Genomic DNA, 19,704 nt, shown 5'->3' on the forward strand with positions numbered 1-19,704 from the left:
GGGGGGGGGGGGAAGAATACTTGGAGGCTTTGGAACTTTATGTAACACATGTAACACATCAATTGAAAGCTTGGTCTCTCACGGCTGGAACAAAACTGACACTTAATAGAGTTAATTTTACTTTCATTTACTCAGTTTCACTTTCAGGTATTTGGTGCTAACCAGACCCTGGAAACTTTGCATGGAGAATGTTTACAAATAGGTGTCAGCTCGCGGTATTTCAGTTACAGAACCATTTCCCTCTTTTGCAAAATTCAGAGCTGGGATTTAACTGATTTTGTCTTCACACAGGGGAACTGAACCAGCACCAGTTTTCCCACTGTATGGATGCAAGCAGAGCTGACTGGGAACTGTCTCCCACATTTCCCTGGCCCTTCAGTGGGGATTCTCCCTGAAAATCGTAAGGACAGGACACTTTGGAATAAATAAGGAGATGATAAAGCCAGTATCTTTCAAACTGAGCCATAACTAAGGGTTAGGACAAACCAGACGCCTGTTCTGAAGGAATTAAATCCATTAGTACCAGCAAAAGCAGTCCAGTTATTTTTCCAGTCATGCTTGGATAAATGAGAATCAAATGCAAAATTTTATTTTCCTTCCCCAAAAGAGGAAAAGACGGATAAAACCACGGATAATCACTGCAATTCTACTGGTACATTGTGTCACCTTGAAGAGCCAGCACTGGATAACCCCACATATGGAACATGTCTTTGTGGAAGTAACAATTCCTAATTTTCCAAAGTTTCTCTAGTGTTTTTAAGCCATCCCAAGACTACAGTTCCCATAAGCCTCCTCTTGAAGGACCCATGGAGGTGAGGAAGGAAAGGAAGAGCATCCCCCTTCTCTTGATTACTTCTTTCTCCCCTCGGAAGCTCACAAGAAAAGCAGTTTACTCAGAGAGGTTTTTGGTATTATTTCAAATAGTCTTAGAGCAAAAAAGAACTCTCACTGCATAAACATCAGACTTCTTCAAGTCTGAGTAGCAAGAAAGTTATTACATAATTTTTTTTGTAACTACCAGCCTCTTAGTAAAGAAGAGATGAAACTGTAAACTCAACAAATAATGTACTGTACTCAGTCATAAAGACAAAAGCAGCAGTTCTCTGTAAATAATCCTATTCTACAACAACAGATCTATTTACAAAAGGATTTCAGAAGTTATACAAGTCTCCCGTGCTCCCATAAAACAAAGGTATCAGAAAGTTTTGTACTTCAGTGTGGGGAAAAGCTCTCCAAATGGCATTCAAAATTACCACAGAAAGGCTAAACAGATACCAGGCTGCAGTTCTCACTCAACAACACAAGTTGTCACCATAACTTTCAACCTGCAGTCCCTCAGCCAGGGTTCAGAACACCTGACATGAAGAGGTTTTAACAGGAATGCCCAAAAGATAATCTAATTACAGCAAGAAAAAGTGCTTTTTTTGGTACCAGTAGGTTTTAGTCTTCAAATCAGCACCCATCTGAGCTCAGATGAAGCTGTGAAATGCCTGCATGGCAAATAAAGGCTCTGGTTTTTGCGTGTTTTTTCTTTTCACATACCATCTGAGCAGGTGGTCCAGTTTCAAGCATGACTTTAAGATGTGGTACACGTAAGGAAGTCTGTCCTAATTAAATGTCACTTGAAAAGCTCCGACAAGGCACAGTTTTTCCTGGACACCAGTGGTGTTCTGCTACTTTGTTTAAACTATCAACCAGTTTGCACAAGTCACTGATGGCCATCGTGTGCTAATTCCCAGTCTGCACAACCCCACAGACTTCCAAAATGGGTAAATTCCCCGTCAGTCCCTCGTTATTTCACACAAGCTAGAGAATCCTGCCCATAAATCGGCACTGAAACAGAGAACTCTTGGCTGCTATTAGGTAAAATTATCCTTGTCACTGTCCAGCGTGGGGGAGGGGATGCCAATGCCAAGTCCTAAATCCACCTAAGTATTGATCCAGGAACTGTAACACTTGCTGCTCCTGTAACCAACTGGCTTCCCTACCTGTGAGCCTGGAAACAATGTCAAACTATTGACCTATTGCCTTCCTGGCTTAAGAAAACCCTGCTCGCTCTTCCATTTTGAACAAGATATACTTGCCTTACCCAAGGAATATTCCAAACCCATGAATTAAACTCAATAAGCTTCATAAACTTGGACAGAATTTTTAATTCACAGCAGAAAATGTAAATTTAACACTTCACACACATATTCTACTTCAGACTGCAAATAAAAACAGTCTAGTTCTAAATAATTCATGTAAGCCAAAAACATGAAGCGTAGCCTACAAAAGTATCTATATATACACACACCAAATATATATAGATAATAGTTAACAAATACTAGCTCAGAGTTATTTTCAGTGTTATTATTCTAATTCTATAAAGTATAATTAATTTTCCAAAAATACCCAACCTACAGAGGTTGGGGGGAGGGAGGCGTGGAGAAAGAGAGAAACAAGTTTACCCAAACTTTTCAGGGCTACAGACTATTCCAAGGAGGGAAGTTAAATTCTGCTTGGTTACAAGCAGGGGATTAAACACCACCAGAAACTAAATGTTTGCTAATTTATCACCAGATATCATCTATGTGTTCTTCAACTTCACACATCTTTCTTAAGGAAAAGGTAAGGAAATACCAAGAAGATAATAAAAAAAGTTGTTAACTTGTACAAATCCAGGCCCCCCTGAAACTCCATCCACCTCAGTGTGACTGCAAGCACCTCCTGGCAAAAGTTAACAGCACACTCTCATTCGGATTCAACCAGGATGGTTGTCAAAAACACGCTTGTCGATTTAGTTGGGAGTCGGTTACTCTGTCTTTGTTGATTTTAAATAACAATAAATGTTTACTTCCCCCGATGGCTGTGGAGTAATAGGAGAACTAAGAAACAGCAGCAATCTAGATACATGATCAAAGAACCCCTACGTGGTCTTTGGACGGGCTAAACCCAAAACTTCAAAGCCGACTGAAATTCAAAAACACGCCAATTTCTAAATTTCGAATTCCAGGACTTTTAAATGCGTTTTGTGATCCCGCGGCGGCGGGAGGGAACTCTGGCCACTCCAGAGGAGCACCCCGTGTATCCGAGGAGGGCTCCAGTTCCTCCCGCAACACAAAGCTGAATCCCTAAAAGGCTGCGGCTAGCTATTAAAATATGGAATCAGGGAATCATTAATGATGGAAAAGACCTCCGAGATCATTGAGTCCGACCTACGGCCACCTTGTCAACCAGACCATGGCACCGAGAGCCACGTCCAGCCTTTCCTTAAAGACCTCCAGGGACGGTGCCTCCACCACCTCCCTGGGGAGTGTCTGTGTGTCCCTGTCTGTCCCTGTGCCTGTGTGTCCCTGCGTGTCCCTGTGCCTATTCCCAACGCTGCTCCCTCCTCCTCCCCACCCCCACCGAAGGGATGACAGGCACCTCGCTCAGGTAACTCCTTCCCCATCTCCCTCCACCTTCCCCACCCGCCCCACCGGCCCCTCACAGGTGCCGGGGCATCCCAATCCTCCCCTACAACAGGTGATGCTCCAAGTCCTGCCGCCCTCCTCGCCGCCAGCCCGGCCCGAGCCCTCGCACCCGCCCACCGCAGGGCGTTGCGCATAACACCGAGAAGCTCCGGGCGAGCTCCCTTCCTCCATCGCCTCTCCCAAGGCCCGGGAAGCCACAGCCGCGCTCCAAGGGGAAAAAGGCCGCGGGCTGCGGAGGGGCGGGCGGGGATGGATCCCGGCCCTGCCGCCGCTCCCGCTCTAAGATGGCAGCGAAGCGCTGCGGCCCCTCCGCCGCGGGCCCGGGCGAGGCGGCCCCGGCTCGTCCCGCGGTGCAGCGTCTCACTCACCCGTGCGGCGGCTTCTCCCGGGGCGAGGCCTCTCCCTCCGCGGGGCGAGCGACGGGCGCGTCCTCCCGCTCTTCCCCGGGGGCCTCGGCGGCGGCGGCGCCTCCTCCTCCCTCGGGCCGCGGGTCTGCCCGCGGTGGGAAGGGGAGCCCGGGCGGCCCGGCGGGTCCCCGGCCGGGCTCTGGGTGTTCGCTGCCCTCACAAAATGGCGCGCGGTCCAAACCTGCGCAGCGCCCGGCGGCGGCTCGGCCTCGGCTCGGCTCGGCTGCGATCGGCGGCCTGAGCCCCGGCCGGGAGCGCGGGGACAGCGGCGGGGGGAGCGGGAGGAGGAGGAGGAGGAGAAGGAGGAGGAGGAGGGGATGGGGGGAAGCGCAGCGCCGTACCGAGCCCCCGGGAACTCCTCGCTCCCTCCCTCCCTCCCCCGCCTGCCAGCCGCTACCTCCTCCCCCTCCCTCCCTCCCCACCCGCTCCTCCTTCCCTCCCTCCCTTCTTCCTCACGAACCGGCTTCGCTTCCCGCACTGCCGCCGCCGCCTCAAGCCCGGCCGCGCATCCCCGGCGGGACCCTCGGAGCGCACTTTTTTTGCGTCCCTTCTTTTCCTTTTCCTTTCGCGGTGGAGGTCGGAAGAAGGAGAAGGGGAAAAAAAAAAACCTAAAAAAAAAAAAACAACCAAGCCCCGAGATTCTGGCGGAAATGGAGCGCTTTGCTCTTGTTTTTTTAATTTTTATTTTATTTTATTTTAATCTTTAATATTTTTTTGAATTTTAAAAAAAAAAACCCAACTGACAAAATGGCGGCGGGGCGAGCCTGTTGCCGTGGCAACTGTCAATCACCCGCGGCCGGGCGGGAGACGGCGCTGACGTGGGGAAAGCAAGGGCGGGCCGCGCTCGCCATGGCAACGGCTCCTTCCCCCTCCTTCCCGATCCATGCCCGCCCGCCCTCCGGCGTGTGACGGTGTCGGCGGCGCTGCGGGCCGGGATGGCCCCGGCGGGGCGGGGAAGGGGAGCGGCCGCCATTGCCGGTGAGGGGGAACCCGGCGGCTGAGGCGGTGCCGGCCCCGGCCCGCAGGGGGCGCCGGGAGCGCGAGGCCGAGCCCGCCGGGGCTTCCCGCCCGCCGCCTGTGGGGAGGGACAGGGCCCGGCACAGCCCCCTCGGAAGCCGAGCTGTTCCCGAAAAACGGTTCAAAAAAAAGGCACTGGAAGTAGCCCGGAGTGGAAGTCTCGATCTGGTGAGAGAAGGCTGCTTTCCTCTCCTCTCGGAATTGCGTCCACGGGTCTTTCTCGACCCGCTCAAAAATATCCCCCCTAAAAACGAGTTGGAAGATGTGCTAAAAGTCGTCCGGTGTGGGAGCCCCGACCTGCTGGGGGAGTCACAGAATTCTGGAAGGTTTCTTTCCCCTCAGAATTGCATCCAGGGGTCTTTCTCATCCCCTCAGAAAATCAATATATTATCCAAGTGCAAGTTAAAAAACGTACTAAAAGTCACCCGGTGTGGGAGCCTCGAGCTGCTGAGGGAAGGCTCCTTTCCCCTTGGAATTGCGTCCAGGGTTTTTTCTCATTTCCTTCAGAAAAAAAAATATATACCCCCAGAAGTGGGCTAGGTGTGAGAGCCTCAAGCTGCTGAGGCAAAGCTCCTTTCCCCTCAGAATTGCATCCAGGGGTCTTTCTCATCCCCCTCTGAAAATCAATATATTCTCCCAAAATGAGTTTTAAAATGCACTAAAAGTAGCTTGGTGTGGAAGCCTTGAGGTGCTGAGGGAATCACAGAATAAAAGGCTCTTTTCCCCTTGGAATTGCATCCAGGGGTCTTCCTCATCCCCCTCAAAAAATCAATATATTCCCCAAAAAAATGAGTTAAAACATGCACTATAAGTAGCCCAGTGTGGGAGCCTCGAGCTGCTGGGGGAAGGCTCCTTTCCCCTCGGAATTGCCGTGTCGGTGCTTCCAGCCTAAATCTGTGACAGGGGGTTTTTAATGTAATTTTTTTTTTTTAAATTTCTGGAATGCCCACAAAGATCAAAAAGTAGAGTCTGGCCTTTATCTAATACTTTAATTCTGACGTGTGATACTTTAATCTAGTCATTTTGGTTCCCAGCCAGCCTCCTTGGAGAAATTAGGACATGTTACTTGTTCCATTTGCTTTTTCTTCCTGTTTTAACATTTTTTTTTTATCTTGGCTTAAAAGGTGGAAATAAGCAGCCAAGGATTGGGAGACGGATGCAGCCACAGCCAAAGTCCCCCAAATAATTGAAGTGTTGAGAATTTTACTTAAATTCTGTGATCACAGAATCGCAGAGTGGGTTGGGATGGAAGGGACCTGAAAGATCAACCCATCCCACCCCCTGCCATGGGCAGGGACACCTCCCACTGTGCCAGGCTGCTCCAAGCCCCAATGTCCAGCCTGGCCTTGGGCACTGCCAGGGATCCAGGGGCAGCCCCAGCTGCTCTGGGCACCCTGTGCCAGGGCCTGCCCACCCTGCCAGGGAACAATTCCTGCCCAATCTCCCATCCAGCCCTGCTCTCTTTTTCAGCTTAAGGCCATTCCTCTTGTTACTCCAGGCCCCCGTGAGAAGTCCCTCTCCAGGGACATGGGTGCACAGGGAAGAGCAGGGGGATCGTGGGACCACCCCAGGAGTCACAGTGAGGTGTTAGGTGAGCTGAAATTAGCCATGGAATTGCATCTTACGGCCGTGGGAGGTGCTTGGGAGCACCATGACTTAAGTGATCCTTTCTCATTTCTCTCAGCCCCAGAAAGATTTGAGATCACTTGGAGCTGCTTTTGACACTTCTCTCATTGAGTCTGAGTGTGGCCAGAACGTGGTTCTTGTCCTGGGATGTGGAAAGCCAACACCTGAGGGAGCTGGGAAAGGGGCTCAGGCTGGAGCAGAGGAGGCTCAGGGGGGACCTCACTGCTCCCCACAAGTCCCTGCCAGGAGGGGCAGTGAGGGGGGGTCGGGCTCTGCTGCCGTGTGCCAAGGGAAAGGAGGAGAGGAAATGGCCTCCAATGGCACCAGGGGAGGCTCAGGGTGGAGATTGGAAACAATTTTTCCCTGCCAGAGTGGTGAGGCCTTGGGATGAGCTGCCCAGGGAGTGCTGGAGTCACTGTCTCTGGGAGTGCTCAGGAGGAGTCTGGATGTGGCCCTTGGGGACAGGCTTTGGGGTGCTGCTGGTGCTGCTGGGGTGGCACTGGGTGATCCTGGAGGGCTCTTCCAACATGAACAATTCCAGGGTATCAAAGGCCAACCTCTGCCCAATCCCTCAGTCAGGAAGGACACCTCCACTCTCGGAGAAGAGGGTGGGGGGGCATTCCCTGAGCATTTTTTCCACCTAAAATCTCTTTCTGGTCTGTGCAAGTGCAGTGACAGAACAGTTTCTCTGCTGCTCAGTGTAGGTAAATACAAAGCTCACAGGAAGTTGTTACACTGTCACTGCACTGCTGTAACTTCTTTGGGTTTGGGGTTTTTGTCAGGTTTTGAGTAGGTTTTTTTTGCTAACACTTAAAAATATTTCAGAGTTTTAAAGAGTTTGTGCATTTGCTCAGTCATCCTCTACTTTTATTTTGCTGGCTGTACCCAAGCTCTGGCGCCTTGGGCAGAGATAAAATGTCCTTTAAAAGGTGATGGCATCTTTTTAAAATTTTATTTTCCAGCACAAACAACTAGATACTTTTGGCTTGTTAGTTTTATTTTGCTAATGAATAACCTTCATGGTTCTTCCCTTGTACAAAAGTGTTCTCTTCAATGTCCATTTCATTAAAAAGCATGGGGAGGTTCAGGTTGGACATCAGGAGGAATTTCTTCATGGAAAGGGTTGTCAGGCATTGAACTCGTTCTCTGCTGCAGGCAGGTTTAGGGCTTGGGTTAGGGATCTTCCAGGCTGGGATTCCACCAGAATCCTGCCTCACCTGGAAACTTTGCACATGAGGTGCTCTGGGAGCTGGGAATCCTCCTCTGTGCTGGAAATGCAGGTAAAGGTTTCCAGCATCTGGGAAGTGAGGGTCTGCCAGGCTGGCACTCAGCCAGAATTGTGCTCCATCCAGAGAAGGTTTGAGTGGATTTTAAAACCAGGTCAGCTTCCCGATCCATTATGTAAGACATCCCAAAAATGGATGTACTGGAGAAGCCAAGAAGTTGGCATTGCACAGATGTGGGGTGGGCATGAGGGGCAGGAGGTGACGGGACACTGCAACTGGTTTGGCTGGGAACTCCACACAAGAGGCAAAGATAAATATGGCAGCAGGAAAGGTTCACTTCGGAGAGATCAGCTTTGGAGAGAAGCAGCTGAGATAACAGAGACTGAAGATGAAGAATGAGAAACAGTTGTGACCTGGATGAAGGAGATCCAAATCCTTGCGTATCAAGAATTATCAAATCTTACTCTTTTTTAATTTTCTTTAGGAAGGGAGGGACACCTAGACAGGAAAGATTGAGAGTCCTTTTTTTTGACTCTCCATCACAAACCACCTGGAGTAGGTTTGTAGTACTTGAAAACAGGAGTTTGTGTATATTCTATATGAGTTAGTAGACAGCCTTGTAAGAAATACGTGGGTTTCTCTTCCAAAGATACCGCCCCTCAGAAAGCAGAATATTTGGGGCCATTAAGAAAAATAATAAGTAGAAAAATTCAGAAAAAAATAAGAAAAAAACACATTAAAAATGAGGAGGAAAGAAAGTGGACCAATGAAATCTAAGAGGGAAAATAATGAACAGCAGTCTAGAGAAATGGAACAGATGTAAGAGAAACAACAAAACAGCTGAATAGTTGGGGCTATTCAGCCTGGACAAGAGAAGGTTGTGTGGAGACCTCACAGCACCTTCCAATGTCTGAAGGGGCTACAAGGAAACCAGAGAGGGACAATTCATCAGGAACTGGAGTGACAGGACAAAGGGGAACAGCTTCAGACTGAAAGAGAGGAAATTTAGATTAGATACACAGAAAAAAAATTGTTCCCTGTGAGGGTGGGGAGGCCCTGGCACAGAATTCCCAGAGCAGCTGTGGCCGCCCCTGGATCCCTGGCAGTGCCCAAGGCCAGGCTGGACATTGGGGCTTGGAGCAGCCTGGGACAGTGGGAGGTGTCCCTGCCCATGGCAGGGGTGGCACTGGATGGTTTTCAATGTCCCTTCGAACCCAAACTACAATTCTATGGTAGTGGAGTGTGATTATGGGTAATATGTCCCAGTTTTTCCCTTTTCAGCCTTCCTACATGGAGTAGATGGGCCCATTTGCCTCTTCACTGCATGCTCTGGAAGGCTTCATTCCATGATCCAACCTGCCCTTGTAGCCCTGTTGTTTTCCTTCTGGAGTGTTTGCATCTCCACCTGAACTCTAGGCTTCCTTCACAGCAGCCATGGGCACCCTGACTTTTCCAGGGCTCAACATTTGTACTTTGGGTATAATTTTTGATGTAAATGCTGTGTTGTACCAGCAGCAATTCCAATAATCCTCTGTATCCAACACATCTGCTGCAAGAAGGGCCTTCTTAGGTCACCAGACCCAAGCTGAAAGATCTCCAGGAAGAATTCCATCGTAATACAGAAAAAAAGATGATGCTGCTGTTGTGTTTCTCCACCAAAGCCACCACCCAGCTCAATTCCTTTGGTACCAGGCCCCAACCTGAAGTCCCAGCAGAAGTTCTCCTCCATGGGTTACATCACTAACACTTCCCAGAGCACCGCGGCAGCTCCCAGACAGCCTCAATTCTAAATGAAACCATCATCTGGAGGGAGCAGCTTGTGTTTCGCCTGTCAAAAAGGTGCTGCTAAGTAACTAATGTGGTCCAGCTCTTTTTAGGCCAGAGAGGTTGCCATGGTAACCCATTCGGATGGAGATAGATCGGCTTTTGAGTCATCATCAGAGCCGGCTTCGATAGTACCAGCTTTGGATTGACAGCCAGAGCTGCACATAGTGTAGGTTGGCACGCCTCTGGACCAGAAGGTCCTGGAATTGCTGCTGGATGAGGCTTGTTCCGAAAAAAAATGTGCATCTCACTGAGTTCTCCCTGATACTCTCTGGAATTGCGTTCCTTGGTGTTCTCATTCATGGTGAAGATCGTGCTCCTGAGTATGAAAAGTTTCTTCTCCGGTTTAAAACATCAGGCAGAGATTCTGGACATCAGGAGGAATTTTTTTTTCGTGGAAATGGTTGTCAAGTATTGGCAGGGGCTGCCCAGGGAGGTTTGGAGTGCCCATCCCTGGAGGTGTCCCAGGAAGGGCTGGAGGTGGCACTCAGTGCTCTGGGCTGGGGACAAGGTGGGCATCGGGCACAGCTGGGACTGGATGATCTTGGTGATCCTTTCCAACCTCAATAATTCTTTGATTCTATGAAAAATCCCTCCCTAAAACCATGGAGTTTTCTGGGGAAGAAGTCTCTGGGAAAGAGGTTGTGTTAGTTATCCTAGGGAAAATGTATACTTGGAAGTTGTATCCCAGAAGTCCTCCTGAGACCACTTTCCATGATAAATATATTTGTAGGAGTGTAGAACAGTTCCTGTTAAAATCAGACATTCTGAAGGATTGTGATTCTTTAAAACTTTTGTAAATTAAGTGCTACAATGTCATGTATTTCCCATCTGGGAGCTTCTTTAAGCCCTTAATTCCAACTTTTAGAGGAATCTGGCTTCCCTGTGTTTGGAAAAAAAAAAAAAAAAGGTTAATTTAATCATAAAGTTTCCCTCACATCCAAAAGGACCAGCACAATCCATGTCTCTAAAAATCTTTCTTTGGTTCTGCTGACTGTAACATCATTGGATCTACCTACACCTGTTCAATGCCCAGTTTTGCTTCTCTGTTGGAATTCCTGGAAGAGTCAAAAACTGTCCTCAGTTCCATTAAAATCAGGTCCTTCGTTGGCCCCTTCCCTTTTCAATACAAGTCCCCTGCTCTCTTGTGCAGAAGGATGGGTGTCTTTGCTGGCCAAAAGGAAAACTTTGTTCTTGCTGTCAGGAGAAAGCGCCTTGTGCAGCTTCCACAGGGATGTTCTTGAAATTCCAGCACATGGTATTTGTGGTACCCTGACACAAATCCATTCAAGAAAGTTCTTAGAAGTATGTTCTGCTTGGTGTCCACTTGATCAACCTCCTGCTAGCTGAGAAAAAGAAATTGTGACAAGTTTTAAATAAATTTTTCTAAAATTGTCACTTATGGAGCTTCATTAGGCTAAGAAGTCATTCTTCAAGCAGTAGGAGCAGGAATGCTTTGTTGTCTGTTCCTTTTTTCCTCCCAGATCCTCTATCCCATCCCAGTTCAACATACAAGAAAGACGGAGAGAAACTTTTTACAAGAACATGGAGTGGCAGGACAAGGAGGAATGGCCTTAAACTGAAAAAGAGTAAGTTTAAATTAGAGATTGCAAAGAAATTCTTCCCTGTGAGGGTGGTGAGGCCCTGGCACAGGTTGCCCAGAGAAGTCCAGTGCTCAGTCACTGCAGAGGAAAGTTCTTCCTGATGTTCAGGTGAAACTAACAGTTCAGCTTTTCCTAAAGTGAGAGATGGTTTAGTGATCAGCCAGGATCAATCCTCCACCCAGCCACCAGCTTTCACAGAACGTCTCTGAACCTCTTTATTCACCACCGCTGCCCAAGGTGGGTCTGTCAGAGGTGGCTGAGCACTGTGAGGAATAAAAAACCATTACAAGAGGTGAGGGTCTAATCAAGGGGTGATCCACTCACAGTTATTAACCCAGAAAAGAAGAGTTTGTATTTTCTGCTGTGCACATAAACCAGAGGAGCTGTGTGTGCATTACCTCCCTGTGAGGTGCATTTGAGCCCCAGTTCCCTGGGTGTCCCCACTGCTGTGGCCCTGGAGCGTGTTCTGTGGCATCACTAATGTAGGCTAATTGCTCTGTGGGCCAGCACTCCTCTTTTGTAGGGCATCATTTTCGGGGCCTGCATTTCCCCTCCCTGAGCTATTCCAGGGAACTGGCAAGGCAAGGTCGGTGCTGACCTTATGCTGAGATCCCCTCTGCATTCCAGAGGGACCAGCCAGGCCTGCAGGGCCCAGTCCTGCCAGGATAGAGCTCCTAAAATAACTGCTGGGCAGAGCTGTGCTCCCAGGGCGAGGATATCCCTGGAGCATTCCCAGGGTAGCTTCCCCAGGCTGGCTGAAACTCTGGAGAGGACACAACGCCACAGGCACCTGTGGGGAAGCACTGTGGACACCAGTCTGAAACTGGTGTGGGAAGGACAATGTCACACAAACCATTCGGTGCTGGGGCCAGCCTGCTCTGCCATGTGTAAATCAGGCCCCAGTTCCCCCTGGAGGTGTAAAGGGGTGGAGGAGTCCAGACCTTACAGTTCTCCATCCCCATCCTTTTAAAGAGGCTTCAGGGCTGTCTAGTCCCTGCTGTCACTGTCAGTGATTCCCACCCACCTGCAGAACTGCCAGGATGAGTTAAAAAATAACCATGGAGAAGTCCTTCCTGGCTTTCAGGTCTCGAGACATCAGAAAACTTTGCAAAGAGTCAGCACCCCAAAAAAAGGAATCTGGCATAGAATCACAGACTGGTTTGGGTTGGAAGGGACTGTAAATAAGTGACAGGAGCCAGGGAATGGCTTCCCAGTGCCAGAGGGCAGGGCTGGATGGGAGATTGGGCAGGAATTGTTCCCTGGCAGGGTGGGCAGGCCCTGGCACAGGGTGCCCAGAGCAGCTGGGGCTGCCCCTGGATCCCTGGCAGTGCCCAAGGCCAGGCTGGACATTGGGGCTTGGAGCAGCCTGGGACAGTGGAAGGTGTCCCTGCCCATGGCAGGGTTGGAACTGGATGAGCTTTAAGGTCATTTCCAACCCAGGCCACTCTGGGATCTATGATTCTGTGATATGAGGAATGGGAAAAAAAGTGGTTTAAATTGGGGACAATTGGCAGGCATTGGTAGCACAATGGAAGATGAGCTGTGTTGCTTGTTTAAGTGGTATTTCATAAATAGTTGAATTGTTTCCCAAGAAATCTGTCAGGTTTGAAACTGTCCAATGGCCTTGGTAAAGTTGGCAAATCTGTGGAGATGGAAAAGATTTCATTGAGCAGCAGCTGCACAAGAAACTCTCTGTGCCAGGGTTACACCAAACCACATCTGTGCTCTCTGCTAAGAGCATTGCCCATAAATTCTTTCCTTTCTGGGCAATAAAATTAACGTAACTCGAGGTATTTGATATTTTTGTGTGCAGGGCCCATCAGGTTTATGAATGCTCAGCCTGGTGCTGCTGAGCGCTCCCATCATGGAGCAGGACACACAACACTCGTGCTCCCAGCACAGAAAGTTTCTCTCTTGGTTTATAAAACCCAGTTATGAAAAACAAAAGCTGAAAAATCACCTCAATCACATTGTTTTTCCCTCTTCTAACCTCTGTGTCACAGCAAGTCTTTTCACAATAAACCTCACATGAATTTTGATATATTGACAGAGGAGGTTTTGAAAGGCGTTACCTCAAATAGGTAAAACTGGACTGCTGAACCCAAATTTCAAGCAGAACATAAAGAATTCCAGTTAAAAATTCAAACAAAGCTAAATGAAAAGCATTGAGAAAATTCCAAGTAGCCAGATGCATCTATAATAGTATAAATATATAAAAAACTTATTGTAATGTACCTACTCTATTTATTCTATTTATTCTGTTAGAATAAGCTCTAGTCCATTCTAGGTGTATGAGTATCAAATGTAAATCTCATTTTTGACACATAAAAGTCTGGATTCATACATTTTGGAAGAATTCTATTCATTAAATACTAATTAATGCCATTTATATACATGGGAGACGAATAAAAAGCGATGCTCAAATTTACACATGAACTTTATACCTGGGACGGACAAAGTTCACAGGGGGTTTTCCAGTGTGAAACATAAGGAACAGAACACTTCCTGACCTTATTTTGGAGGATTTAGGATAGTTTGGGAGGGTTTTTGTGTGTGTCCAGAACATTCAGGCTGAGACAAGCATTCAACCGATCCTTGTTTGTTTGTTTTCCATTGTTTGCAGGTTTGCCAAGCTGTAACTGCTTGGAAGAAGTTTTCTGTCCTGGGTGTTGCTTCAGGCTGATTTTTTATTCTTTAAAACTCCTCTCTCTCTCTTTTTTTTTTTTTTCCCCTGTTTGAAGTGGAAGGAACAAGGAGAATTTGGGGGGGTTTTTTGGAAGGGTAATATTTTGGTCAGGGAAATTTATAAGCAACTGCAAGTTTCAAAGGCTGAAAACAGCAGCAAAAAAATATTTCTTACTTAGATTGTCACAAGAAACAACTTTTTGTTGTCTTTTTTATTATGCTTTTCAAGGCAGTGAAATCAATGTGTAATAAATTATAGTAAATATGCCAACTCTGTGGTATTAATTTTTACCCAAATTCCAGATTCTAAGCATCACCTTCCTAGCCGAAGGGACAACAACACAAGGTTTTTACAGGCAACAAGGATCTGTTCCACAGGGGAAAAAACTGCTTCAAAGTTACTTCTGAAGTGGGAAACTTTTCCAAGCATTTGCTGTTCCTTTTCCCAACAGTGTCATAAACTACAAACCCAGGCCTCTCTGCAGCAGCTCCCAGTTGTCCTTGAAGGCCACGGCTAAGGGTGTAAGGGAATGTTGGGATGAGAGGAATTTTCTCCAAAATTTGGTTTTTCAAAATTGGCATGTTGAGATCATGGAATCACAGAATCACAAAAACATAGAAATCACAGAATCCCAGAATGGTTTGGGTGGGAAGGGACCTTAAAGCCCATCCAGTGCCACCCCTGCCATGGGCAGGGACACCTCCCACTGTGCCAGGCTGCTCCAAGCCCCAATGTCCAGCCTGGCCTTGGGCACTGCCAGGGATCCAGGGGCAGCCCCAGCTGCTCTGGGCACCCTGTGCCAGGGCCTGCCCACCCTGCCAGGGAACAATTCCTGCCCAATCTCCCATCCAGCCCTGCCCTCTGACACTGGGAAGCCATTCCCTGGCTCCTGGCCCTCCATGCCTTGTCCAAAGTCTCTCTCCCTCTTTCTTGTCAACTCCTTCAGGTACTGGAAGCCTTTTTGAGATGTCAGGAAAAGAACTGCCCACGCTGCTCAATATGCAGGGAACTATGGATTTATACCAGGGTGGGTGTGCTGCAATGATCTCTGTTTTGTTCTCTTAATAATTCCAAATACTTGATTTGTTTCTCTCAGTAAAAGGGAACATTGTGCTGATATTTTCATGGAAATATTAATCAGAACCCAAAGATCTCATTTGTGAGTGGAGAAACAACTTACAGCCCATCCTTATGTACACAGAATTTCCCCCCCATGTGCATCACTTTACTACATCAGATTTTATCTGTCATTTTATTATCCAGTCACTCAGTCTTGAAAGGTCTTTCTTCAATTCTCCAAGCAGCCCTTTAACTGCATGACAATTTGTCCTCTACCCTTCCCTTACCTGAGTACCTCAATACCTTCAGCAATCTGTGGTGTCCCCCTGCTCAGCCCCTTTCTCCAGATCATTGAGGAATACATTAAGCAGCATCAGTCCCAGCACAGCTCGCTGCAGACTCCTCCTGTGATCTCCCCTTCTCTGAAAACTGACCTTTGAGTTCTGTTTTATTTCTGTTTCCTCTCATCCAGCCAGTTTTTGATCCATTCTTCTCCTGCTTCTTTTGCATAAAGGCTTTTTAAAAAATTATTTCCCACATGATGCTTTGTCTAGGAAGCTCATTGTCCCTGGAAATCCTGAGAGCACTTAAACATGGAACTTCATGTTCGCCTTCCCCACCTGGTTAGTGGGGAACACACTGCAGGCAGTTCTTCAGCTCCTGGACAACATGGATTTTGGACAACATGGCTTTCACACCTCAAGGGCTGTGCCCAGTTCTGGCTCCTGCAGGAGAGCCCTGGAGGGGCTGGAGCGTGTCCAGGGCAGGGAAGGGAGCTGGGAAGGGGCTGGAGCCCCAGGAGCGGCTGAGGGAGCTGGGAAAGGGGCTCAGGCTGGAGCAAAGGAGGCTCAGGGGGACCTTGTGGCTCTGCACAAGGCCCTGACAGGAGGGGGCAGCCGGGGGGGTCGGGCTCTGCTGCCAGGGAACAGGGACAGGAGGAGAGGGAACGGCCTCAGGCTGGGCCAGGGCAGGCTCAGGGTGGACAGCAGCAGGAATTTCCTCTTGGAAAGGGAGCTCAGGCCTTGGAAAGAGCTGCCCAGGGAGGTTTGGAGTGCCCATCCCTGGAGGTGTCCCAGGAAGGGCTGGAGGTGGCACTCAGTGCTCTGGGCTGGAGACAAGGTGGGCATCGGGCACAGCTGGGCCTGGCTGGGCTGGGAGGGCTTTTCCAGCCTCAGGGATCCTGGGGTTCTCTGGAACTGTTGCCCTGTGAACTCAGAGGCAAGAACAGGAATTTTCTTTTCTCTGTGATTTCACTTTCTCTGAGTGTTCCTTTTACACCCCGATGGTCTTCAGGCCCTGCCCACTCTGTTCCTGATCCTGACAGAAATTATTTGGGTTTGTGAGTCTTTCCTCAAGCTCAGCTCAAAATCACAGAATCATGGAGTGGTTTGGGTTGGAAAGGACCCTAAAGCACATCCAGTGCCACCCCTGCCATGGGCAGGGACACCTTCCACCATCCCAGGCTGCCCCAAGCCCCATCCAGCCTTCTATGACAGTTAAGAATAATTTCCATAGTGTCCCTTACCCCAGCTTAAAACACTGAAAATATATCATTAAAGTATATCATACCTATCACTCAACATTTTGGGTTGGTATCTCCTATCTATGGTGTACCAATGAAAAAAATCTATTTAAGGGACTGAGTTACACAGTTTTCCTTCTATTTGACAAGAAGAAAACTAAAAAGCCTGTGTTCAACTCCCTCAGTCGGGGTGGAAATATCCTGGCATTACCACACCTCACACTGCACCCCCCGTTACACACTCCTTACTACCAGGAGAGAGAAACATCAGCAGATAAAAACTGAGCCATGAATTGTAATCTTACACTTGGGAGTTTCCAAAGCTATTTATGTCACAGGAAAATGTAAATAGCCGAGGGTGTGGAGATCAAATCCTGATACAATTTGTTTTTCCCCTTGTCCCAAATCAATATTTTAAAAATTTAAATTAAAAAAGTTCTGTTCTGTTCCAGTCCCCTTTGAGGTCACTGCAAAACTTTGCTTCCACATAAATGTTGGGCACCACATTTTTTTTGTTTAATACAACTGTCAATGTTTTCAATATCTGTATAAATCCCACATTATTTTTCAAGTGCTATCAGCACTCAAAGAGTCAATTTTACACATTAATTTTTCATCATTATTTTAATATTATTTGAAAATCCTTTTAACAAAACACTTTTTTTTTTTTAACACTGCCTACTACAATTTATTGCTGCTGGCAGAATATACAAGTTTTAGCTGGAATGTGCATTTATTTTGTAGTGCTTTTATTCTACATACCTGTATCCTGCTGTAGGATATGCAAAATCTATCTGCCAAATTCCCAAACATTTCCTCCATATCCATCAGTTCTCACACACAAACCTGCCATATTCACTATTTTGTAGCGTTTCTTTTTCCACAACATTTTTAAAGATACCAACTTGCCCATCATCCTTCAGGATATCACAATACAACCTTTTATTAGTAAAAAACACCTAATTAATACCTAACTCTTTCTTTCTTTTTGTTTTTTTCTGATGCCTAAGTACTTTTTATTCAGGATACTCAGTCGTTATTTTCTTTCCCTGCCAGACTCTTCCATTATTGTTTTTTAATGTCTAAACCACTTGTTCTGTTTTATCCACTTTTTTTGTCACCCCCTACATGTTTCATAAGATTATTTTCCTTATTTGCTAATCCTTTTGAGTGGCAAGTAAAGCTCAGTGCAATTTTCAGTCAGTTCAAGCCCTTTTTAAGGTATCTAATGGCAGTTACTCTGAGGGAATTCCCTTCAAACTGTGTATTTTGGCTGGAAAATTAGTTCATTCTTAAATACCTTTAAAAATCCTTGACCAATATTGTACTTTATGAGGGTTTTTTTCTTTCATTGTACCTCTCTCAATTTAAACACTTTCTTTAGACTTTCTTTCTGGATTTTCCCCCAGCTTTGTTTCATCTCAATTAGCTTTTCTCACCTTGCTATGTGAATAAATAAGTTTATTTTGTTGCCTTCTGTAGTCTTTTCTCATTAGTTCTTTTAGGTCTGGTATATTTTAAAGCATAATTTTTAATGAAAAGGAAATTTTTGTGCAGTGGGGAAATGTTTTAGAAAACATTGGTGAGATTTAATGTGTGTACAGTCCCTCTATGTGGTGCAGAGATTTTAATTTCTTTTTTATTACCTTCCTTCTTTCTGAGGCATTCAGGAACACCACCATTTGTGTGGTGCAGAGCTGGGATTTGCTGATTTCTCCACCAAAGATAATGGATTTCAATTTACTTCCTGTTGTTCAGGGCATCACTTATTTCTGCTGCTCCCTCCTCGGTGTTAAAGAACTGCCTTTCCACCCAGGTGCTCTGAAAAACAGTTTGTCAAATGTGCTTATAGAAACCATGAAATGATCTCAAAATTGTCCAACACATGAGCAATATTTGAAATTACTGTTTTATTAGACTTAATCATCTCTGAGCTCTTCTGGTGGCAAGTAGCGAACTTACAAGTGTAGGATTTTGTCATGGCTTTGTATCAACTGTAGAACTTCTCCCACTCAATTCCTTAAATCAAATCCTTCCAACTCAAACCACTCTATGATTCTACACCACTGTCCTCTGAGCAAAGATTTTAAAACTATTTAAAAAAAAAAAAACAAACAGAAAAAGAGGTTCTAGGTACCCAAAAGAGTTTGGGTAACTCCAGCTTCCCTGTGATTATTCCAAATGAGGAATGTTGCCATTCTGTACCAACTAATCCATACATTTCAGCTCTGGGTTGAGGAAAATACAGAAACCTGATTATTCTGAACGATTTAAATATATTTGTTAAATAGTGTCCCATAAATAATCAGGCAGAAAAGTGGAAGGTGGTTGGAACTGGATGATCTTTAAGGTCCCTTCCAGCCCAAACCATTCCACAAGGATTCTATGATAATCAGGAAGAAAAACAAATGTATGGATCATTCTACTGAAGTCCATACAATATTCCCCTTTGCTTTCAGTTTGGGTTCATTTGTTCCTGGAGTTCTTCCATTCAGTTCTGGCTCAGCAAAACTTAAAAACAACAACTGAAGAGCCAAGGGAAACGTGGGCTTGGTTGACTCCACAAGTGGAGTTACATCCAGGATGGATTGGAGCAAAACATCAACCCTCTTAGTTTAGTTCTTTGCGATAAACTCAGGAATAATCAGAATATATTTCTTTAATCCCGTTCTTGCAGCTGAGCACAGCAATGCACAAAACAACAGCAGGAACAATTATAGAAATTAAGTAATTAAGAGCTGTCTTACCAGTAGCTACTGCATTTCTACATGAATTCGCAGCTCCTAAATCACAATATCATGGAATGGTTTGGGTTGAAGGAACCTTAAAGCTCCTCCCATTCCCACCCCTGCCATGGGCAGGGACACCTCCCACTGTGCCAGGCTGCTCCAAGCCCCAATGTCCAGCCTGGCCTTGGGCACTGCCAGGGATCCAGGGGCAGCCCCAGCTGCTCTGGGCACCCTGTGCCAGGGCCTGCCCACCCTGCCAGGGAACAATTCCTGCCCAATCTCCCATCCAGCCCTGCCCTCTGTCAATTTAAAACCATTCCCCTGTCCTTACGAAAATTCCCTCTCCAGTAACAGGATTTCTTTTGGTTGATGCAAATGATAAATTTGCAGGATATCCACCTCTTACTGAACTATTTTGGAGGATTTCAGCAAAATCAGTGAAACAGTTCAAGCATCAGAGCAAAGGCTGGAATTTTTTGTACTGAGCCCTCTCATTGTCAGGAGCCTGCTGCATTCGTCCACTTAGAAAGTCCTTGCCAAATTTGGACA

At 46.8% G+C, this 19,704-nt stretch overlaps 1 protein-coding gene across 2 annotated transcripts in view; it reads right to left on the reverse strand.

The window, feature by feature from the left end:
• DYRK1A (dual specificity tyrosine phosphorylation regulated kinase 1A) overlaps positions 1 to 4,341 on the reverse strand; it is a 70,177-nt gene extending 65,836 nt beyond the window's left edge. Inside the window, exon 1 of one of the 2 annotated variants that reach the window (XM_039553482.1) lies at positions 4,323 to 4,341. The gene's annotated coding sequence lies outside the window, so the exon portion shown is untranslated. Of the gene's footprint in view, positions 1 to 3,823; positions 4,236 to 4,322 lie in introns of those variants that run through there. The other variant, XM_039553481.1, reaches the window with a different exon arrangement.
• Between the last annotated feature and the right edge of the window lie 15,363 nt (positions 4,342 to 19,704).

This window comes from Corvus cornix, chromosome 1, assembly GCF_000738735.6.
Source record: "Corvus cornix cornix isolate S_Up_H32 chromosome 1, ASM73873v5, whole genome shotgun sequence".
Classification (NCBI taxonomy): domain Eukaryota; kingdom Metazoa; phylum Chordata; class Aves; order Passeriformes; family Corvidae; genus Corvus; species Corvus cornix.